The sequence below is a fragment of the Triturus cristatus genome, chromosome 5_1 (assembly GCF_964204655.1).
Source record: "Triturus cristatus chromosome 5_1, aTriCri1.1, whole genome shotgun sequence".
NCBI classification, from domain to species: Eukaryota; Metazoa; Chordata; class Amphibia; order Caudata; family Salamandridae; genus Triturus; species Triturus cristatus.
Window position 1 is genome coordinate 35,811,977 of NC_140587.1, and position 24,403 is coordinate 35,836,379.

Here is a 24,403-nt window from a genome sequence, read left to right on the forward strand (position 1 = left end):
GTATCGACGGAGGCTCAGTAGGTCAAAATCTGCTGACGCGCGAACCGCCTAACCCGCGGCCGCCATGTTTTTCCCCGTGTCTCAGTTAAACATTGTCTGTGTGCCAAGGAGACTCATGTCACATTTGTCACCTTCAATGGTCCTATTTGGCTCCATTTGACTCTTGCAAGCTGTTACTGGTAGTTTCACCCTTTCCTAATGCTGCCATTGGCCTCCAAGTCCCAGAATGCAAAGCGTGGTTGTCTATAAATCCAGCAGAAGCTGAACAAGCGCTATAAAACATGATGGTTAGAGGTGTTTAAATATAGTGCAAAGTGACTAATCCTAAAGTTGCCACAGGTCAGGTGTGAGTTGTTCAGCAGTCCTGGGTCTCAGTTCGCATATTTGCAATTTACACGGGCCCTGCATAAAATCAAACAAGCATTTGCAATGCAATAGGTCTCGCATTTACGCGAGTTTAAGCTATTGGCATTGTAAATGACAATTCCTTTTATTTTATGTTTTAAAAACCAAAACATAAATGAAAGGCATTGTCATTTACAATGTCAATAGCTCAAACTTGTGTAAATGCGAGACCTATTGCATTGCAAATGCTTGTTTCTTTGGGGAGGGGAGAAAAAATCAGAGCAAAATGTTTTGAAGAACTCTGCCTTATTGCTCAACAAAAAAGCAATGACATTTCGTGGGTCCTCTAATCACAAGTGAAATAAAACCACGTTAAAACACAAGTATCCACAAAAACCATATCTGCAGCACTGGCGTAAAAAGAAAACTGAACAAGTTGATCTAAACCACTAAGTAAGACATGATTACCCAAAGAAAAGAAGAAATATCCTGATTAGAAAACGTTGCAGGGTGTATACAGAGAGAAGAAAACACTGAAGACTAATCAATAATGGCCAAATACAGGGTGAAATACCATGGCCTGGAGTGAGAAACATGTGAGCCAGGATTAAAGTGGAGGGGCCCAGCTCAAGGTCATGTGAACAGTGTCACCGCGACGGCGGAATGAGGACCGTGGTCCCGTAGGATGTCCTCCCTCATGTCATGTGCTCAATCGCCCAAAAGGAAAGACCAGGAAACGTGTGCATCTCAAACTCCAATGGCATGGAAATGCCACTCATGCATTGGTTGTCTATGGTGCCAACCAAAACCAGAGCTGCAAACTAAATGTACCCTTCCTTAATCCAGGAAGCAAATCCTACAATAATGGGCAATAGATTAATTAGCATGACTAATTATGCCAGGTCGTCACCAGAAGGCCTATCTCATAAACATCCCTAATACAGCCTCCTTTTACAGTCATAGGTGAGGGGAAAACAAATCTATATACGTTATATATCCATCTATATATGTGACTAAAAATGTTTGTTTTCATATATAAACCTCACATTCGTGTTATTGCCTGACAACCCAAAGCGGTGAAAGTGTTACTCTAAAACCAAAAATACACGCATGAATAAGCATGCAATGATTTCTTCTATGCAACATAAAGGAAACCAAGGAAATCATATGTTGCTTTAAAAAGCAGATATTGTTTATAATTAAAATGTATCAAGTTATGGTCTGTGGTGCTGTATTATTACTACACATTATAACATGAAGAGAAGTTCAGAAATTGGTGTTTGCACCATAAAACATGCATTTCCATCCACGTTTGGGTTAGCCGACATTACAGATATAATAAAGCTTGGTGGGTACGTTTAAAAAAAACGAGAAAGTGCGTTTGGGTAATGTGGTAATTAATGCTTTGGAGAGATGTCGTTCATTCGTATGCCTGTGTTTGTCTCTACCCCATCTGCCTTTAGGTAAATCACATACACGCCAACCTGCAACTTCGAAAACATGCCTCGGGCATGTGATAGATAGACCTTGGCTATGCCCTGGGGATTTTAACATAAACTATTGGTGCAGAAGGATCCCTTATTACTCGGGCCTGCGCAGCAAAGGATGGAAATCGGAGAACGGCAGGCTTTTCATACAATTGTGCAATGTGGAGCTTCTAACAGACACTGTTCGTCGTTAAACTAGGGGTTTCCAAAAATCTAGGAATGCAATCAATAAAATTGCAAGACAAAGCAAACAAGCGGCACTGAAAGCGATCGAGAAAGCGATCGCTATTGTAAAAAAAAAAAAACACGCCCTCTAGTGGTGTGCGCGCGTGCGCCACAGCGAGCCATATGTTTTCAATTATCGTGCCCATGTCTGGGCATGATAATTGAAACCACATGGGCTTTGGTGCGCGTAAGAGACACCAATAGGCCATAGGCGGAGCAATGCGCCCGCTTTTGGCCTAATGTGTGCTCTGTTTAAAAAAAAAAAACGCACTCAAAGCCCTATAACGAAAGCCAAAACTAAAAAGACACGCACGAGCATGTACAATTCCAGGGTCCGTTTCGGAACCCCGGACAAAATGACTCTCGCTGCGCGAGCAGTACTGCGCACTGTGTCACTAGGCGCGAGACCTAAAAACTATGGATCTAAACTTAAGAAGAAACAAAGGGCTGGGTGAACATACACATCATAGTTAGGCAGTTTGAGATTTACCATAAATTATGTTTATCTCAAAATTAGAATATAATTTTTCATAACGTTCTAGCATTTGTAGTAGTGCCAAAATACTCGGCAGTCCTGTTCATGTACTGATCGCGTGGGGAGTGAGAACGCGTTAAAATGTGGACTCCCTCTTCCTGGCCCCCTGCAATGGAAGTTTGTAGGTGCCTGAAGAATACAAGCATTTGCAATGCAATCGGTCTCGCCTTTGGGATTTAATAAGCATTAACGAAGCTGAAATTTTTTGCGCAACGTGATATGCAGCTTCCAGGGACAGACAGCGCGTGAAAAGCAATGCGCCCCTTTCATTTCAGAAATACATCTGCCTGCTCTGCCTCTTGTAAGCTGATGCCGGTAATGGGGTGAAGGGGGAGGCGGCAGTTATGTACTGTGGGTTTGCAGCATCACAAGCAGAGCCTGGGGCGGGGGGGTCACTACCCGGCGACTTGGGACACGCAGAAACAAAAATGTAGCGTGATCTCAACCGTGGGGCCTATTTGGACGAGGGTTTTCTCAAGGCTGAACACTACAGGCAAAACCACATACGTTCACAATAGAGTGAAGAATCCCAAGTGATATGTGCATGATTATTCCAATAGTCATATGTGCCATGGATATGCATTCAAAGCGGTGCAGCATACAGGGGGGGTGGGGGTTAGGGGTTGAGACAAAACCAAGTGCGATGAAGTTGGATGTGTGAGAGAGAAACACAGGAAGGGGGAGCAGAAAGGAAAAGAAGAGAAAAGAAGGAAAGAACAAAAGAGAAAAGAAAGAGAAAAGAAAGAAAAAAGCAGCGCACAATGTGTTGAAAGGAGGGTGAAGGTTTATGTGGTTAAACATGCCAGATATGGTGAGGCTGGATATGTGTGCAAGTGAAAAGGAGAGGTAGAGAAGAGAGAGTAGCATAGTTATTGTAGAGCAAACCTTCTTAAGTAATTTGGTGGTCATGGATATAATTTGCATTTCTTCAAATTACACATTACAGGCCTTCCTATAATTCAAAAACGTATTCACCACATTACGTGGGGAAGTTACGAGGTTCCAACTAGGTAAGCAATGTGGAAGAAAACCGAAAGCAGTGCTCTAGTGGGACATACAAAGCAAATGCATTCTACCCCACATTCATTTTGCGGTTAACTATTCCCTCTCATGTTAGAGCGATGGAGAGAGCAAGCGGGTAATTCTTAAAATGCAGTAAAAATGTTTGAACTTTCACAAGTAAATTACGCTGTGAAGAGTAAGCAAGTTAACAAGTTAATACGTGCAGTCTTACCTAGGTACAAGTGAAGACATGATCAATCTAATACACTTACATGTTTATAGGGCAAAACAATCTCAAAGTATATAAGTACAGTCACTGTATTCAGGGAGGTGGTGCAGTCACCAATGATTCTTTTCATATGTTACATATCCTAGAATGGATGAGGGAAAATGGAAAAGAAATCAAAAAGAAATCTGCATTTAGTGTCCAAGACTAAACAAGAAAATAAAAAATATATCGAACAAACACTCGCAGTGTGAATGGGAAAGGGGTCAAAAGTGCAGGAGAGGCGCTCAAAATGACGGCGGTCAAGACAGGTGTCAGCTTGCTGAATAGAGAGATGTGTAAACAGGCTAAAATTAAACGATAATGGCCATCATTTGTTCTAAGCGTTAACTGCATTATGGTAATGGGTGATAATGACACACTCTTTCAGTTGCGAGTGAATATTTAGCTAAGGTATACACTAAAGTACGGGTTCTGATAAAATTAAACACGGATAGTAGACTCTTTAACAAAGAAAGTTATGGTCTTGAAATCGGTCAGGATCATTGGGGGTTAAAACCAGCTCATATACCAGGTCACCCGATCTTTTTAAAACGTAAAGGGAAAGATATGCCATGTGATCGGCGACCACGTCTTACTTATATAATCGAGTTGCATCTCATGTCGTCTCTGCGGACCCGGTGAAATGAAGCTTGAAGCGCGCATTTATTCAGGCGTTAAGAAGGCCTGGGGGATGTCAAATCGTCATTGCCGTGATGTCATCGGGAACGAGAGGGAATAGAAGAGATACTATCTCCTCGGCGAGCTGCGGAGGACAGGCGCATGTTAAAATTTAAATGACTGTGCATGCTCTGCACAGACACTCTACTATCCTGTGCCAGCTCTCTACTCCTCCTCATTACAAACTACTTTAAAAACAAGCATTTGGAATGCAATAGAACTCGCATTTATGCGAGACCTGTTGCATTGGAAACCGGACTGCTGGGGGGGGGGGGCAAAAAGGCACAAACGGGAGTGTGGGGGAAGTGGGGGGCCGAGAAGTCAGACTGCGGGAGAGGTGGATGGGAGAAACGGGAAGAAAATAGTGTTGAAAGTAAAGGGGCCAGTAGCCATGGAAGGATACAAATGACAACATGCTTGTTATAAGGAGGGACTAACAAGCCTAAAACCAATAGGAAGGCAGCATTTAGGACCTAAGCCAATGAAAAAGATGAGTGGAGAGTGGACAGAGCTTCCACGCTATACCGAAGACTGCATGCCTCACAAAGCGAGCAGCACATGCGCTGCAACGCTAGACTCAACCTAATTAGGGCAGGGAGTGCAGTTTTCTGGATCCAACTGTAAATTCCAGCCATACCAGGTTTTCAACCAATGACCGGTCCTTGTTTGCTTTATTTGGACAATAAAAAAGATTCACACTTTATATATAGCTGCAAAGGGGAAATATGCGGGTTGATAGGGGTTGTGAAAATCCCAACCATCAGTCAACCTCTTCTCACCACCAGAAGAGGATTTCTTCACCAAAAAAGTGTGAACACCCATTCAGAGAAAAAGGGAGATTTGCTGCGCCCAACCCTCCATTGTTGACATGTTATACGACCAGTTACAAATGGGTATCACTGGATCCGGTTCACCCCGACCAGGTGGTTTTGGGGCTCTGTTAAACTGATCTGGAGAAAATTCCAGTGAGTTGAAGTTACATTCTGGGACCGGTTCTTGGTGCATAACAATGCTTATCAAGTAGGGTTAGTATTCTTATCCAACTTTCAGAAGATTCCATTGTTTTTTCACAGACTTAGCTCAATGTCTAAAAATGTATACTGCGAGTAGAGCAAGTAGAAACCAAGTATAATTTGTCCATGTCAATTTCCCCCAGGATAATGACTTGGGAGTTTGTTTAGCGCTTGGATACACCTACCTTAGGAGGCTCAAAAAACCTGCAAACATCTCTTGGTGGTTTTATTGCTGAAAAATAATATAAGTGGTGGAAGTGACATCACCTTGGACACCGAATTTAATTACAGGATCTGGCAAAACATGAACTTTAAATCTAATGAGGGCCACTGCACATTTTTTTTAAACAATTTTCAATGAAAACTCAAGCAAGTGTTAGTCTGCAAATGAACAGTGTGAGATAGCAGGCACTAGGAACCAGCTACTATAAGTGGCAAAAAGAAAAGGCATCCTTACTGTGAAACCATCTGTAAACACGGGTCTCTCAATCCAATCCAGAGGCTACAAGCAGCAAAACATGGCGAAGCAACAGTTGCACCTAGCTACCCCTCAATGAAACTGCACGTCGTACGTACAACACATTTTAAATGGGACAACAACTGAGAACTTCATTATGAGTGACCTCTTAATATGGATTTGGGTGGAACCTATCTGTGAGGACCAGTGTTAAGATACCGTCAGGTCAAATTCACACTATTTAACTGTACCCCCCCCCCCCCCCATAAAAAATTACTGTAGATGTAATTCTCTTCCAGGGGATCCTCATCATTAGTCATAAGCACTGAATATTCCCGCCCATGTGCGGGGACCCCGGAAATAATAAAATCATATATGTAAAAAACATACATATATATACAGCTCTGTATATGTATAAACATATATTATTTTTTCCACGCAAATGCAGCCCCTAAAAAAGAAGGCTAGGCAATGTATAAATACACAACCAATAATACATATAGGTATAATAAAACACCTAAATCTCTCTTTTTTTTTTTAATGAGGTAAACACTCGTGAGAAAGCAAAAAAAAAAGAGAGAAAACTGTGGGAAACACAGAACTACAACACATTGCTAGCCTGCAGGCTGCATTGCAATACAATACCATAGAGACTGGAAAGCCCTGTATAGGTAAAAACTGGCACCGTGCCTTTAAGGCAGCCCTGGCTTCCATATCCCATCATGCCCCAGGGGTGACAGTTAGGTCAGTTGTTCTTTCCGGCTCCTTCAGTCAGGACCCTGGAATTCAGCTCTCTTCTTTTTTGACTCTTTAGGTCAAGAATTATTACAACTTAAAGATTTTTTGGACTTCTTCTTATAACATCTGAGAGGAAGTTGGTATCCTGTGTTTTTCTGACTGATTTTGTTGCTGTTTTGTCAGAAAAATGCCTTCTTTAATTGTTCCATGTCCATCTTGTGGAAAAAAGAAGGCTGCTTCAGACACACATGAGGTGTGTATTATCTGTCTGCCGGACTCTCACTCTCCAGCAACATGCCATCATTGTGAAGACCTTTCCAAAAGGACTTTAAAGGAGAGGGAGAGGATTAGACTGTACGGCTTAGCAGAACGGTCGACGTCGAAGCAGTTGGTCCCTGTTTGCTCCCCATCGACGTCGGGCTCGGCGTCGAAGACTCCAGCGGCGGGATCGTCGCTGAGAGGTGAGGAGTCAAGGGGAAGTCATGCTGCAAAGAGAAAATCATCGTCGACTTTAGATTCAGCGTCGAAGCGGATGCGTTCGACGTCGACGGCGTCTAAAAGATCGGCGTCGAGGACTCGGCGCCACAGTCCAACGTCGATAAAGCATCTGTCGACGTCAAGAGAGGATCGATCGACGTCTGCACAGAGATATCGTTCGTCGTCGAAGGAAAGACATCGTTCGACGTCGAGGTCGGCGAGACATCAGTCGACGTCGCAAGAAGTACGTAGGCGATCTACACCACAGTCAACGTCGAAACCAAGATCGCCATCAAGATCGCCGTCGAGGAAACATCGTTCGTCGGCGAAGAGGCTTTCGACGTCGTCGGAGCATTTGACGTCGAGGCAGAGGTCTCCGTCAAGAACGACGTCGAGGCAGGCGCCTCCGTCAAGAACGACGTCGAGGCAGACGCCTCCGTCGGAGTCGACGTCGAGGCAGGAGCCTCCGTCGGAGTCGACGTCGAGGCAGGCGCCTCCGTCAAGACCGACGTCGAGGCAGGGGCCTCAGTCAGTCGACGTCGAGGCAGATGCCTCCGTCGGAGTCGACGTCGAGGCAGGTGCCTCCGTCCTCACAGGTCTCAAGCTTTGGAGAGGTACATAAAGCCTCCGTCGAAGATAATCTCGAAGTCGAGACCAGAAGCTCTGAGCCTCGAGGATTCGAGTCCAAGATCTCCGGTGATAGGCCTATCACCGTCGAGGCAGCCCCCTGCTGAGGGTACGCAGGAGGTGTCACATGTTCGCCTCACGATTCGACCGGTCTCAAGGCGAAAATCTCCTCATAGACTGATATATACAACTCCTGAGTCACCGCGTCCTATATCTATCTCGCCTTCAGGATCAGAGGGCTCAGGTTCAAGATCCGAATCACCAGAGTTTGTGCATCAATCTCCAGTACCTGCAAGAGAGGAAAGTTCGCAGGAGGAGGACAATGCGGTACCTCAAAGTCCCGTAAGGGAGATGCCTCAGGACTCTGCTATGCCCAACGCAATAAGGGCATCGCTAACAAGATTAAGATGCATGGAATTCCCAGCGAGACCGATAAGACCAAGTTCTCGGGGAAGAGAATCTCGAGGTCACTCTCGAACACCAAGAAGGCGATCCAGGTCTTCCTCCCGCAGAAGAGAGTCGACCAGATCAGAGAAAAGGCGCCGTAGAACCCCTTCTACCTCCCCTTCTTCCAGATCATCCAAAAGGGATTATTCACCGACACTCTCGGAGACGCAACCCTCTCGGGTATCTCCGGTAGATGATATTTCTACTTTTCAGGAAGTGTTGTGTAGAGGAGCTACAAAATTAAATATCCCTATGCCGGTTCAGGAGACCACTTCATCCATAATCTTTGAAACTCTTCATGAACGCTCAGTGTCACGCCCGTTATTGCCATTAGTCCCTGGTTTGTTGCAACCAGTAATGGATATTTTTCTCACACCAGCAACCACCAAAACGGCGCCGGCGAGGATTCTAAAAAAGTACCGTCCAGCTCCGGAAGATCCTCTATTCCTAAAATCAGATCCTCCACCGGACTCTGTCATCACCGCCGCTGCCAGGAAGACACATGCAGTAGCTGGGTCTTCAACGGTGCCACCAGATAAGGACAGTAAGACACAAGACTCCTGGGGGAGAAAAGTTTGCGGCTCAGCATCCTCAAGCTTAAAGGTGGCCAGTGCCTCAGTGCTTCTGGGGCGCTATGATAGATCATTATGGGATTCTCTTCAGAGGTTCATTGACAAAGTTCCATCAGAGGACAGACGGGACTTTGAAGAAATTTTGCATGAGGGAAGTCTGGTTTCTAACCAGATCATAAGTGCAGCGGCGGACGGGGCAACACTGGCAGCGCATGAATATGCACACGGAGTCACAGCCAGAAGATCATCTTGGCTTAGATTGACGGCCCTGAAACCGGAAGCGCAGGCAAGAATATTAAATCTGCCTTTCTCCGGTAGTTCTCTTTTTGGGTCCCATGCAGACGAAGAAATGGCCCGTATGAAGGCAGAGCTGGAGACCATGAAAGCCGTCTGGCTTGAAAAGAGTTTCGACGCCGCAAGGGAAATGACAGGCGCAATTACCAACAGAGGGTTCAAACCCCTCATTGGCAAAAGAACCAGGACCAGCAAGGTCAAAAGAAACAGCAATACCAGTCCCGCAAGCCATCCAGGGGACGGGGTAACAACAGGCAGTCTAATGCTGGAAACAAAGCTCCGGGGAAGCAATGAGATGCCGCTTCCTCCGATGCTGTCCACCGCTCCGGTGGGAGGAAGTGTTGCAAATCATCTTCCAGAGTGGCAGTCCATCACAAAGGACAAGTGGGTCCTGCATATACTGCGTCATGGGTACTCGCTTCGTTTCAGAAGTCACCCCCCATCGCTTCCTTCTGTCAATTCATCCCAGCATCTGAAGCAGCTCAGAGGAGAGGTAGCGACGCTTCTACTCAAATCTGCAATAGAAAAGGTGCCCAAAAACCAAAGAGGAAAGGGAGTTTACTCCAGATACTTTCTGATTCAAAAGAGGAGTGTGAAGGCAGAGTTCAGACCCATTTTAGACCTACGGATACTGAACAAACACATAAGAAAGGAAAAATTTCGCATGCTGGCGCTCCACCAAATATATCCTCTTCTCCGGATGGGCGATTGGATGTGTTCGCTGGACCTTCAGGACGCATATTTCCATATTCCCATCCTACGGAATCATCAAAAATTTCTCAGGTTTGTGGTAGGCAACTCTCACTATCAGTTCAAAGTCCTCCCATTTGGCCTAAAGTCAGCTCCTCGAGTATTCACAAAATGCGTGGCAGTAGTAGCGGCTGCTCTGAGGCGTGCAGGAGTCTTCGTCTATCCCTACCTAGACGACTGGTTAGTAAAGGGCTCATCGCCTCAGAATGTGCGGTCACAGCTGTCGCTATGCCTGAACTTATGTCGCAAGTTGGGTCTCAGAGTGAATGCCAAAAAGTCCAATTTTTTACCAACACAGAGGATCCACTACCTGGGTGCAACTATAGACTCCGTAGTAGGAAAAGTGTTTCCTTCGGAGGAAAGACAGTCATCCATTATTCTAAAAGGGAGACAGATTATAACCAGCAATCTGTCGTCGGCAAGGCAAATCTCATCTCTGCTAGGGGCCATGGCATCCTGCATCTTCCTAGTGCCCAATGCCAGGCTAAGGATGCGTCCTCTCCAGCAAGATCTCGAGGACAAATGGGATCAAAGGAACTCCCTGCAGCCAAACAGTCAGTCAAGTGGTGGCTGAAGCCAAGGAATCTACAAGTGGGGATCCCCTTCCATCAAGAGCCCCCAACTCAGACCTTAATCACCGACGCATCCCTTCAGGGATGGGGTGCGCATTTTGGGACTCTGCAAACTCAGGGACAGTGGTCCAGCAGCGAGCAGTTGTACCACATCAACATGCTGGAGCTCAGGGCAGTCCACCTAGCCCTCAAAGCGTTCCTGCCTGCGATCACGACGAGTACCATTCTAGTGCAGACGGACAATACCACCACAATGTACTACCTGAACAAGCAGGGGGGTACTCGATCCAGAACGCTCTCGCTGGAAGCTCAGTCCCTGTGGCACTGGATCCTAGCAAGGAACATCTCATTGAAAGCGGTGCACCTACCAGGAGAACTCAACGTGCAAGCGGACTTACTCAGTCGGCATTTTCAAGAGCCAGAGGACTGGGTAATCAACGACGAGGTGTTAGAAGACATCTTCGGAGAATGGGGACGTCCGCAAGTGGACCGCTTCGCGGACGAGCAAAACACAAAATGCCGAGGCTTCGCCTCAAGATACCATCGACCAGGATCCCTAGGGAATGCCCTTTTGATCAATTGGTCAATGACATTTGTGTACGCTTTTCCGCCTCTCCCACTAATCCCCAAGGTGGTGACCAAGTTGCAGAATTCATCTGCCAAGATGATCCTCATAGCACCGGACTGGCCGAGGCAGTGGTGGTACACGGATCTCCTACACATGTCGATCCGCCCCCACAAGCGGCTGCCGTGCAGGCCGGACTTGTTATCCAAGATGCGGGGGAAGATTTACCATCCCAGCCTTCCCTCGCTGAGCTTAACAGCATGGCTCCTGAAGTCCTCCAGTATGGCCATCTGAACCTCCCTCAAGAGTGTATGTCCATACTGAAGGAAGCCAGGAGGCCTTCGACAAGACACTCCTACTTTTGTAAGTGGAAAAGGTTTTATATATGGTGTGCTCAACATCATTATGATCCCACTAAATGCCAGGAGGATGTAATTTTGCCCTATCTTCTACATTTAGCGAGGGCAGGGTTGAAATTTTCATCCATAAAGGTTCACCTAGCAGCCATAACAGCATACAGGTGTTCGCCTTCACAGCAGTCATTTTTTAAAGTGCAGGTAGTGAAGGATTTCTTGCAAGGACTCAAGAAAGTCTATCCCCCTGTTAGACCTCCCTCTCCTTCCTGGGAGCTAAACTTGGTTCTGTCAAAGCTCATGGGTTCTCCTTTTGAGCCTATTCATAAGGCTACCCTACAGCACCTCACATGGAAGACAGCATTTTTAATAGCCATCACTTCAGCACGGAGGGTCAGTGAGATACAGGCCCTCTGTTCTAAAGAGCCCTACACTATTTTTCATCTGAATAGGGTGGTGATGAGAACTCATCCTTCGTTCCTACCTAAGGTGGTATCGGAGTTTCATGTAAACCAAGCCATCTCCTTACCAACCTTTTTTCCCAACCCCTCCTCTCCGGCAGAGAGGGCGTTGCATTCTCTAGATGTCAAAAGGGTCCTAAAATTCTATCTAGATAGGACTAAGAATGTCAGGAAATCTGATCAATTGTTTGTGAACTATGGGGTTGTCCGTATGGGCTTTGCGGCTTCCAAACGTTCCATTGCTAGGTGGATTGTTTAAAGTATTACATTGGCCTACCAACTGGCTCAGAAACCATTGGGGGCGCGCCCTAGAGCGCATTCGACAAGAGGAAAAGCGGCTACCGCGGCTTTTCTCAATAATGTCCCACTCTCCGAGATCTGCAAGGCAGCCACTTGGAGATCTGTCCACACCTTTACCAGGCACTATTGTCTGGATTCGGACACCAGAGCAGACACTCAAGTAGGACAAGCCTCCTTGAGGAATCTGTTCCATGCATAATCATTTTCATGATTCTTTTTCTCCATGGGTGGTACAATCTTTTTTTCATTTGCCTGCAGGTGGAAGGTGAGCTTGCTACTCTATTCAGTGCTTATGACTATTGATGAGGATCCCCTGGAAGAGAAGGGTAAGTTACTTACCTGTAATCCTAGTTCTCTTCCAGGGGTATCCTCATCAAAGTCATAAGCAACCCACCCACCTCCCCAGGCAAATGAGAAGAAGTGTATTATTCATTATGGAAAGGATATATCTTTGTGTTTAGGACTACGGTCCCGCAAAGAACAACTGACCTAACTGTCACCCCTGGGGCATGATGGGATATGGAAGCCAGGGCTGCCTTAAAGGCACGGTGCCAGTTTTTACCTATACAGGGCTTTTCAGTCTCTATGGTATTGTATTGCAATGCAGCCTGCAGGCTAGCAATGTGTTGTAGTTCTGTGTTTCCCACAGTTTTCTCTCTTTTTTTTTTTTGCTTTCTCATGAGTGTTTACCTCATTAAAAAAAAAAAAAAGATTTAGGTGTTTTATTATACGTATATGTATTATTGGTTGTGTATTTATACATTGCCTAGCCTTCTTTTTTAGGGGCTGCATTTGCGTGGAAAAAATAATATATGTTTATACATATACAGAGCTGTATATATATGTTTTTTACATATATGATTTTATTATTTCCGGGGTCCCCGCACATGGGCGGGAATATTCAGTGCTTATGACTTTGATGAGGATACCCCTGGAAGAGAACTAGGATTACAGGTAAGTAACTTACCCTTATTAATACCCTCCTATCAGTATTATCAGATATGGAATTACTACACCACAATTTCGGAGGAGGACGTAACTTCACCACTCCCACTCTAGGTTACAGGATTACCTAAGGTCACTTCGGTACCTGCTCCCCTTTTATAGAGGGACTGGGGGTAACAGTTCCGACCTTTTTAGGTGGAACGGTGTTCAATTTGCAGCTTTCATATTACAAGCAATGCAAGGTCTGAGTGGTCCTACCAGAGACACACATTCACTATACTAACTTTGTGTAGTTGTGAACCTAGGAGCATTCATCTCTAGACTCTTCAATCAATCATAAGAGGTGAGGTGGGCTTCTTGGAGGTCAGGGGATATTATGTTTTATTGTCCCCAAAGGCACTTTCTGTGTTCTGATTTTATTTCATAGCTTGGAGTTAGCACCTTGTGCTCATGTTCTTTGAGATCAGAGATAAATAACAGATTATGCAAAACATTTTCTTTCAGAGTAATTGTATCCAAATATATCCCATGCAAATATCCTATAAAAGAGGTTTGGATCTGTCCTTTGTGGACTAACACTGTTAATCTTTATCCTCCCTTTTGTTGGATACCTATTACTTTAAGTTATTTTTACAGGTGTTTCCAAATGTGTTATGGGGTTAAAGGTTTCGTTCCGCCTTATTCATCAGATTTATTCCACCCTTATCAACATACCTGGCACCACGCTTCGGCCAACCAAGCCATCCAGATATGTCCCTAGCCGCCTTGCGCTCCTTCCAATTATACGTCTTTAACCCTGTTTGATTAAAAATTCTAGAATGGCCTGTCGAATTCTGTGAGACATTTCCCTTCTCAAAGTATGTTTAGATCAAGCTTAAAGGATCGTTTCTTCAACATGGCTTTCTCCGATTGATTGTCCTCTTATGAATTTGACACCTTGCTAATATCGTGGAACATTCGTGTCAACATAGATAGATTTGTGTACTGCGCTTTTATTTGTTACACGCGTTTTGGATAAAGGCTTTATGCAAATTTGAATAGATATATAAAAAAAAAACCTTATCTAGACTAGAGACATCCAGCAGCAAGGTAAGTGATGTCAATATATAGGAAGGTTTTTCATAGATTCGGCCTCGCCCCTTTCTTAGATTGCAACAAACATAAGCCCAAACTGCCTCAAACAAGCCTTAAAACATATAGAGCCATTAAGAATTAAAATATATGAACTCATCATTCCCTGGTGTGTTCAGTAGCATCTTGGGCGACCTGCATCTTGCCCATGAGAAAGCATTTAAAGTGACTGATTATTATGAAAGCAGAGCTTTGGCTAAAGACATAGAGGAACAAGGACGCAATGTGGCTACTCCAACATGCCCTTACAAAGCAAGGGCAACTCTGGAGGGTGTAGCACATCACTTACTCCAACACGCCCTTACAAAGCAAGGCAACTCTGGAGGGTGTAGCACATCACTTACTCCAACATGCCCTTTCAAAGCAAGGGCAGCTCTGGAGGGTGTAGCACATCACTTACTCCAACACGCCCTTACAAAGCAAGGGCAGCTCTAGAGGGTGTAGCACATCACTTACTCCAACATGCCCTTTCAAAGCAAGGGCAGCTCTGGAGGGTGTAGCACATCACTTACTCCAACACGCCCTTACAAAGCAAGGGCAGCTCTAGAGGGTGTAGCACATCACTTACTCCAACACGCCCTTTCAAAGCAAGGGCAGCTCTGGAGGGTGTAGCACATCACTTACTCCAACACGCCCTTACAAAGCAAGGGCAGCTCTGGAGGGTGTAGCACATCAAAGCTGTTACTTCTACAGCCAGATGACTCTACAGAAGAACCATGCCCCCTACGTTTTCCATCATCCTATCTATTAATAGTTAGTTTTACCACGGAGAGGATGCCAGTTCACCAATTACAAATGAATTATGATTGATGATGGTGCAGTACATGGGATTTTGAACATTAGACTATACAAGAGGAAAATACAACAGAAATTCATCAATTTAAAGAAAATATCGACAGGGGCTACTAATATCATCCAACACCAAAAACCTGTTGTAAAAAGCAATCAACTAGAATTTTCCAAACAGTTCGATATTGGTCAAAGAGTTGGATGTGGTAGAAACTGGTGAACTAGAATTTCCACCAGGGTCAACTTCCTCCTTTTTTTTTTTAGAGTTTGGCACTAACCGTACTATAAATCTGGTGATGTAATTTGTTGTTCTTTAAAGATCCTGGCTTATCATACTTCTGTTGACGTCAATTTCCAAGCGAATACTTTTTTTTCTCCAGCGTAACCCCCAGAATAAAAAAGGGGCATATTCTCAAGGAGACACCGCCGATTTAGCGGCACTTTTCAGCCATGAAAGTGGCGATAGATTTATTGCCCTATTCACAAGCCTGCGCTAACAGCTGACATCGTCAGTTTACCTGCGATAGCTACCGCTAAAAACATTGCCAAGGCTGACCGCAACAACCAACGCTAATCATTTGCAGAGTAGGCGTTCCCGTCCAAAAACTCATGATTACACCACTTCGCGATATTCTCAATGACTAGCCAGATCGGCGATGCGGGCCAAAAACAGGCGATAAGGCATGTTAGCAGCAGGGACTTAAGACCTGCTTTTTTCTGGTCATAAGTAGGATGAAAACCTGCAGTAGAAAGGGAGCCTAGCCCAAAGCCAAATCTGAAGACCAACAGATGCCATGGAGCTACTAATCATGCAGCTCGGAGACCCAAGAGGGCCACAACACCCACTGCCACCACCCCCCCTGGACTACCACCGAGGCAGCGCAGAACAAGACAGCGGACCAGCGATGAGGTGGCTATGTCACTTGCCACCCAGCGCACATCTCATCATCGCCTGCAGGGGCGTGTCTGCCAGGGCGGCGCCCCTCACCCTGCCACGATGCCTCCTCCGTGACTGGTGGTGCCTCCATGATCCGGTGTGCCTGCTGCACCCCAGCCAGCTGGTCCCCAGACCCGTCCAGCGCCCAGTGGTGATTGCCCACCACTGCACTCCCAGGCCTCACTGCTTACCTGCCACCACTGCTGTGTCTCCAAGAGGGCCCAACACGTGCAGGTGCAATCTTCAAGCCCGAGTCCCACGAGCTTGGCAGGCCCCCTGTGCACCCAGCGGCACAGCGGAGTTCTGTGTGTGCTGACTGCTCCCTTCGGCCTACACTGATTGCAAGTCTCAGACAAATCCATTCCAGTCCGCCCCAACAGGCCTACTGCATCATCGCAGGCTGCACACCCACTCAGCTCTTCAGGTGGGCCTAGCTCAGTGCACCGCAAGTCATCGTCCAGCCTCCAGGCCACAGCACTATTGCAGGCTGCACACCCGCTCCGCTCTTCCGGTGGGACTAAGTTACTGCACCACAAGTCCGCCTCCAGCAATCAACAGCATGTCCTCGGTAATGCCTTTGGAGCCCTTCACATTCACGGGGCCACCCCCATCCCAGGCAGGACGCTTGAAAGCCTGGGTGGAATGCCTGGAGACGTACTCCGAAGCGCACGACATACGAGTACCGTGGCGGCGGACCACGAATAGGCATGTGAAGAGTGTGGAGAAATGGCCCAGGGCTCTGTGCGCGGTTCAGTTCTGGGCTCTGTGCGTGGTTCAGTTCTGGGCTCTGTGCGTGGTTCAGTTCTGGGCTCTGTGCGTGGTTCAGTTCTGGGCTCTGTGCGTGGTTCAGTTCTGGGCTCTGTGCGTGGTTCAGTTCTGGGCTCTGTGCGTGGTTCAGTTCTGGGCTCTGGGCGTGGTTCAGTTCTGGGCTCTGGGCGTGGTTCAGTTCTGGGCTCATCAGTCTTACCCTGTGCGTCATGGCCTTTCTAAATCTTGGGACAAAGCTGAAGGTGCCTTTCACTAACACTAGAGCACCCCTAAAGTAAGCCTTGGAGGGTGGAGCAAGTGAAAAGTGAAAGGAAAGCATCATGTGTTACCTGCCCAGGTAGTGAAGAACCCCAATGTGTGTTTTCACTACTTATGAGGTTTGCTCTCCCCAAAGGTAAACATAGGGGAGTAACTTAGAATACTTTCAGCTGCAGAGGTGGCTTACAGTGGAGCAGCATCATGTTGTTTACCATCATTGGATTCACAATGACCAATCCTCCCTGTGGTAATGGTGGATTTGTCATTAACAGTTTAGAAATGCCACTTCTTGAAAGTGGGCATTTCTCTGCGCTAAACTCTTTTGTGCACCTTTTAGTTTGACTCCAATCCACACTGGGGGGGAGCACGTGTGCATTCCCCAGAGAGTGCCATAACTATTGGGCATGCAACTGGAATGACAGACCACTGCCATTTGAGGACTTGGCTGGTAGACTGGGGGGGAGGCGGGGGGAGGAGCTTTTGACACTTGGCCTCTTGGAAGCCAGATCACGGCCCCACTAAAGATTAATCCACATTCCAAGGCCTCGTGGCAGACAGGACTGAAATTTAGGGGAGGCATGTGTGGTTCAAAGGGAATCCTCTGAACCACCCCCTACTTTAAAGGCACACTACAGTATAACTACTGGTGCCATGCTTCAGCAGGGCATAGATACTCTTGTGCGTATGTGGGACCAGACATCCTGGACTGTGTAGTGCACACTGCCAGAGGAATCTGCTGTGCACAAGGAGTAGACTGCCATTGGAAGGAACCAGTCACCCTGCCTGAATAATGGCTGGCCTGGGCTGATTACCTGAGGTGTGCTTTCCAAGGGCGTGTTGGCTTACCACCTGTTTCTTGTGGATGTCTCAGGGACATCAAAGACCTCCTGTGAGGGACCTACACCATCTACGTGTTTCACCTGGAGAGCGGTACCCTCTGAAGCACCTACTACGTCTGCTGGATTGTCTGCTGGATCCTGACTGCAGCGCTGTGTGAGAGTGGAACTTAGTATTGTGACAGGAGACCGGATTGACTTGTGTTTAACCCCAAAACCATGCCCGCATCCAAGGTGTCTGGCCCCTGAAATGTGGGGCCTTAGCAAGCACAAGTGTCTCAATGGTGTGAGCGGATTGACCACTTGCCGTACTCAGCATAGTCCGCTTTGTCATCCGTGCCTCATTTCTCTTGTATGACACGCCAACTGCATGCTCATTGCGTTTGGTGTCCGATTCACAGGTTGCGACCCTCGGAGGGAAGGCACATCCATAGGACTGAGGTACCACTGAACTTGTGACTGAGTGTGTGACACCAGATCGTCTGGCGCGACTCGTATCCTTGTGCACCAGACATTGTGTATCTTTTCAAGGGAGGTCTGGAGAACACAACTTTTGGTTCATTGGGATCGGATTGTCTGGAGCGACTTGTATCATTGTGCACCAGACATTGTGCCTCATTCCAGAGAGGTACCGCAAACCTGACTGTGGGTTGATTGTAACCGGATTGTCTAGTGCAACTTGTATCATCGCACACCAGATGTTGTGCCTCATTCCAAGGAGGTACGGCAAACCCCGACAGTGGGTTGATTGAGACTGGATTGAGACTGGATTGTCAGGTGCGACTCGGATCATCACGCACTAACCGTTGTGTATCATTTCCCATGGGGTGCGGGGAGAGCTGCACCCCCATTTCACTGACTGTCCCATCTTGCACTCAGTGCGGCGACTCAACTGCCCTCTCCTCACCTGGCCCAATTACTTTGTGTTACCAAGTAGTATCGCCGGGATCGGACCTGAATTATTAAGATTGGCCGACCCGACAGTACAAGGTGTCAACAAGAGGGAGGTACCAACCAACTCAATCACATCTCCCATCCCCAGGTGCGCTTCAACATTGTGGATCTCCGTCGTAATAGCACCAACAGCATTCGTTAAATATGACATTATGGACGCACAATTTTGAGGTATTTTCGCTTTAGTTTTAGGCAGGTCATTTAAGCATGTGGACTTGCGTTTGCCCATACTGGCGACCACGGGTCAGGGGGATTACCCAGCCCAGCCTCTGTCAGCCGCTCTGGGAGCAGTAATCTCCTGCGCCGCGATACACTGGGTCCAGTCCTTGTCCCCAACCAGCAACTCCACAATAAAAAAAAGCAACGGGCAGTTTTTCAGGTTTTTTTTCTCCTTCCTTTTCAACCAAACCAGCTGCCACAGTTCCTTAGAAGTTCCGTGATTTTGCCCAACCTCCAAACACCAAGTGTCAGGTTGCCGCCTCGCCTCACCTCACAGCTCAGGTTAATCTCCCGCCGGATCCCATGGGCACCATCAGCAGCTCCCTCTGCTCCCTTTGCTGGTTCCTCGCGCTCAGCCTGCCGTCAGCCGGTTCCGTGCTCTGAGCCCCTTCAGAGCCACCTTGGAGTTCTACGAGCTTTTTCCGCTCACAGCGCCAGCAGAAGTTCAGCCGGGATTGTGTTTGTGGCTATATTCAACACCGCTCAGTGCATTTTCTCTCCTTTGATGCGGATCCGCACTTCGAGAGGCGGTGAAGGTGATTACAGCACGAGGGACGGTGAATTTCCAGCGCTACAGACCGCCAGAATCGAGTTTTCCCGTTCGGCGTTCAGTGGGTGCACATTGGGAGCCTGGGGGGCAGCCGAGCACCGCGAGGTCTGCCGCCCGGGCAGGTTGGGAGGGGGGAGAGGGGGGCGTGGCCGAACGGCCATTTTGTAGTTAATTGGGCTACATTTGAGGGATAGCCCAAATGTAGCCCAAATCCAGGGAAACTAGCCCAAGGGGTATATAGCCAAAACGCGCATTATCCCAGCCACCATTTTAGGCTTGGTGACCTGGTGGCTGGGTGCGCTAGCTTAAAGTTTCAGTAGGTGTAGGTTGGGCGAATAAAGTACCTGTAGGTATGTCGGGGGGAGATTATCGCGTCCTGGAGGCCATCCGTCTTTTAAGCGAGGCGGGGAGAATGGATTTGTTGGTCCAGGACGGAAATTGGACGAAGCGCCCGGCGAGGCGCGCGTCCGCGGGGGTGGCGGCCGCCGTCGCGGCTTGTTCGCCACCCGGGAGTCCGTTGGGAAGAGCGGTGAGTGACAGGGGCAGCGCATATGTCAGGAGCGCTGCCCCGGGGTCAGCGTGCGTAGCGGAGGGAAGCGCGATGGGAATGGAGGCGGGGAGGGGGCGGGGACGAGCGACACGACGGGGGAAGGCTCCGGGCGCCTCCCAGGCGAGGCCTAAATCCTACGCGGGCCGTTCCATAAGCCGGGGAGCGGCCGTATCCAGGGCAACGGCGAGGGGATGCTCGGCGGAGGGCCGGGCGATGACGCGGGGAGGATCACGGAGCGCGGGGGGCGGGGGGAACATGAAGAGGAGGACGAGGGGCTGGGGGAAGGGCCCGGGGGGAGCGCTCTGTTAGAAGGGATATCGGGGGCTGGCACAGCGCGGAGGCGCGCGGCCCCGTGGTTGGAGGCTTCAGAGGTGGAGAGTGGGGGGGGGGCGGGGGGGGGCGGGCGGCCCGGGTCTGGATATTAGAGGCGTGGATAGGCTGGTTAGCCAGACGGTGGGGGGTCAGGGGAGGGGGGGGAGCGCGGCCTTCAGTGGGGTGGCGATCGCGTCGGGCCATGAGGCGGCCGAGGGGGAGCCGGGGAGGGGCGGGGGGGTGTGACGCGGGCGCATGGGAGAGGAGAGGAGGGGACAGGGGTGTGGCGGGGCGCGACGACAGAGGGTGGGGGCAGGTAGGGGGGGCCCTGGGGGGGGAAGCAGCAGGGGGAGAATCCCCAGTGCTATTTGAGTCGGAGGGCAGTGAGAGGGACTGGGGAGGCCTGGATATCTTTGAGTCCTGGGCGGAGGGGTTGGGGGGGGCGTCGGGGGTCGGGGGCGTGAGAGCGGGGGAGACGGAGGGGAGGGGGGAGAGGTGTGGGGCGGGTGGCACAGACAGAGGTGGGTCGAGCGGGCACGGGGTAGGGTGGAGCGGGCAGGGGGAGTGGAGCGACGGGGTCGAAGGCGATGGGGAGGAAGACGAAGTGGCGGATTTGAGCGCGGTGGGTAAGGCGTGGGTCGCGGAGTCGTCGGGGGCTGGCAAGCGGGGATGGGATGGTAGGAGGAAAGTAGGTAGGCCCAGCACACCAGACCAATCATTTCCCTTGCAGGTAGCGGAGCGACAGCGGGAACAGCGCGGGGTACCGGACTTGGCAGGCCTGGGAGCGGCCTGGCGACGCCAAGGAGAAGGGAGGGTGGAGCCTCGGGCGGCGTGCCCAGTACCTGTGAGGGATCCCGACGCGGCTGGCACAAGTAGGCCCGAGACGGGCTCGCCAGCCCCAACACCCACGGGGTTACAGCGCCCCGGGGGGCAGCGACGGAGGAACACCGACAGGAATGTTGTTTGTTTTTCTAAGCAGCAGGTGGCATGTCCAGCAGGGAGCGCTGGGGGTGCAGGACAGGAGGAATTGGACTATGAGGAGGAGAGTATGGAGGAAGGAGAGTTGCGTGAGGTGGGAGACGGTAGGGACGGGGGGCCGAGTAATGTTGTGGCTAGTTTCTTACAGGTGTCACGACGCCAGGCGCAGCCCACGGGTCGGACATCGAGGTGGGAAAGCAGCTCGGCCCCCAGGACAGGACGTCGGGAGGAGAGACGGACGGAGACACTGGCGCCAGGTAATGCACATTTGCTCGGGCGGCCAAGGATGGTGTCGAGAGGGGTGGGGGGGGGCGGGGGTGGAGGGGGGGGTAGGGGAAAGATTGCACAAAGGTACGTATGTGGTAGATGTGGCTGTGGGCACGGACGGCATAGGGCAGGGAGACAGCGGGCAGACCAAGAAGGAGGGGACAAGCGAGAAGGGGACAGGGGACGCAAAGGCAGAGGAGACAAAACTGGAAAGTAAAGAATTGAAGATAAAGCGGTTACCATATATGGGAGTGACAAAGCCCTTGGGGGCGCATTTGATGTTGGCAACGAAGGAACGGATCTGGAAAGGGGAGTATGTGGAGATACTCAAACTCCTGCACAGAGAGGTCAGGGCAAAGGAGGGTTCTAAGGAGGAGGAATTTGAGCTAGCAAAGAGACCTAAGGTGCCGCTGACAATAGAAAACTGGACAGCGGCCTTTCTGATATATGCCAGCGTGTATTGCGAGAAGTTTCCGGAGAGGTCAGTGGCCATGTTTAAACACATGGACGTCATTAGGAAGGCACAGATTACGGGGGGTGGATATGCCTGGGCTCAGTATGATGAGGAATTCCGGGCGCGCATGGCATGGGATGCGGAGGCAAAATGGGGGGAGTTGGATACGGATTTGTGGCAGCATACCATGGGCCTGGCTGGGTCGGGGAAGACTATATTTACGGCCAGCGGGCTGCCCCTGGTGTATCAGCCCTTTCGAGGGGGTCCCACCCGCGGGGGGGTGGGGGGAGCCGGCAGAGGGACGACAGGAGACAAGGGGGCTTGCTGGGACTTTAACAAGGGCCTATGCACAAGAGAGTACTGTAAGTTTCGGCACGAATGCTCGGGCTGCGGTAAACGACATCCGCTGGTTAAGTGTTGGGGGACGACAGGTCCGGGGTACAGCGGTCAGCAATGGCAGTCGGGAGCCCCTAAGGCCGGAGCCCAGCAGCAGTCGCAGCAGGGAGGAGGAGGGAGGGGGGCGAGGGGGACTGGGGCCAAAGGCTCGTACTCCGGTTAGGTTGGAGCAGTTGGTGGGGGCGTTGGGGGACTATCCGGATAAGGCGGCGGCGGAAAAGCTGAGATTGGGGTTTCAAGAGGGTTTCAGGTTGGGGTACGAAGGGCCAAGGGTCCGGAGATGGGCGGACAATTTGCGTTCAGCGAGGGAGCATCCACAGGTGGTGCAGGCGAAACTAGACAAGGAGGTACAGGAGGGCCGCATGGCGGGACCGTTTAGCGAGTGGCCTTTGCCCAATTTGATCGTGTCACCCGTGGGCGTGGTACCTAAAAAGGAGATGGGCCAGTTTCGCCTTATTCAGCATTTGTCATGGCCAGAAGGAGAGTCGGTCAATGACTTTATTGCGGACAGCGCGGCCACTGTGTCCTACTCATCTGTTGACGTGGCTATGGCACTGGTGGTGTCCGCGGGCGCAGCAGCACAGATGGCAAAGTGCGACATCAAGTCAGCTTTCCGGTTGCTGCCGGTTCATCCAGATGACTGGGATCTGTTGGGCATACAATTCGGCGGTCACTGGTATGTGGACAAGGCATTGCCGATGGGCTGCTCCATGTCCTGCGCACTTTTTGAATGTTTCAGCACGTTCCTACAATGGTTGTTTACGGAACGAACGGGTCACCAAGGCGTGACACATTACTTGGATGACTTCTTTTTTGTCGGCACCTCAGACTCCGCGGACTGCCAGCAGGGTCTGGACAGCTTCCATGAGATCATGGGGGACATGGGCGTGCCACAGGCCCCGGAGAAAAAGCAGGGCCCCAGTACGGCACTGGCTTTCCTAGGTATTGAGCTGGATTCGGTACAAATGGAGGCGCGCCTCCCGGAGGAAAAGAAGCGAAACATGTTGAGCTTACTGACCAGTGTGTTGGCACGACAGAAGGTGACGGTCAGGGACATACAGGTGTTGCTGGGACATCTCAATTTTGCTTGTAGGGTGGTCCGAGTAGGGCGGACTTTCTGTAGGCGACTGGGGCGCGCATTGGCGGGGCAGAGGCCTCCACACCATCATGTGCGGCTGGCTGCAGGGGTGAGAGAGGACTTGCGCATGTGACAGTTTTTCCTGCACCAGTTTAATGGGGTGCCTTTGATGATGGAAGTGGACATGGTATGGGACGTACAGATTTTCTCGGACGCAGCGGGGAGCAAGGGGATTTGGTCTGTATTGGCAGGGGAGATGGTGTGCGGAGCCTTGGCCCGAGGAATGGTTGGAGGGAGGCAGGAGCATTGCGTTTTTGGAATTCTTTCCCTTAGTGGTGGCAGTTACACTGTGGGGGGTTCTGTTGGCCCACAAGAAGGTCACGTTCAGGATCGATAACATGGCGGTGGTCCAGGTGGTGAACAGACAGTCGGCGCGGGATGCGCAGGTGCTTAAGTTGCTGCGGGTTTTTGTGCTGGGGTGTTTGAGGCATGATATTGCGTTTCGCGCGGTGCATGTGCCAGGAGTGGACAATGACATTGCGGATGCCTTGTCTCGTTCACAGTGGGGGAGATTCCGTGGGCTCGTCAAGGACGCGGACGTGAACCCGACCAGGATGCCGAACCAACTCTGGGAAGTAGGCAATACCGGATGCTACAATTGGTTCTAGGTTCATTAGCACGGTCAACGAAACTGTCATACAGGGCGGCGTGGGAAGAGTTTGTCCGCTCAGGGGCGAGATGGCGGGCTTCCGAGGCGGAGAGACGGGAGGATGTAGTGCAATTTATTCTGGATTTGGTGGAGAAAGGTTTGACGA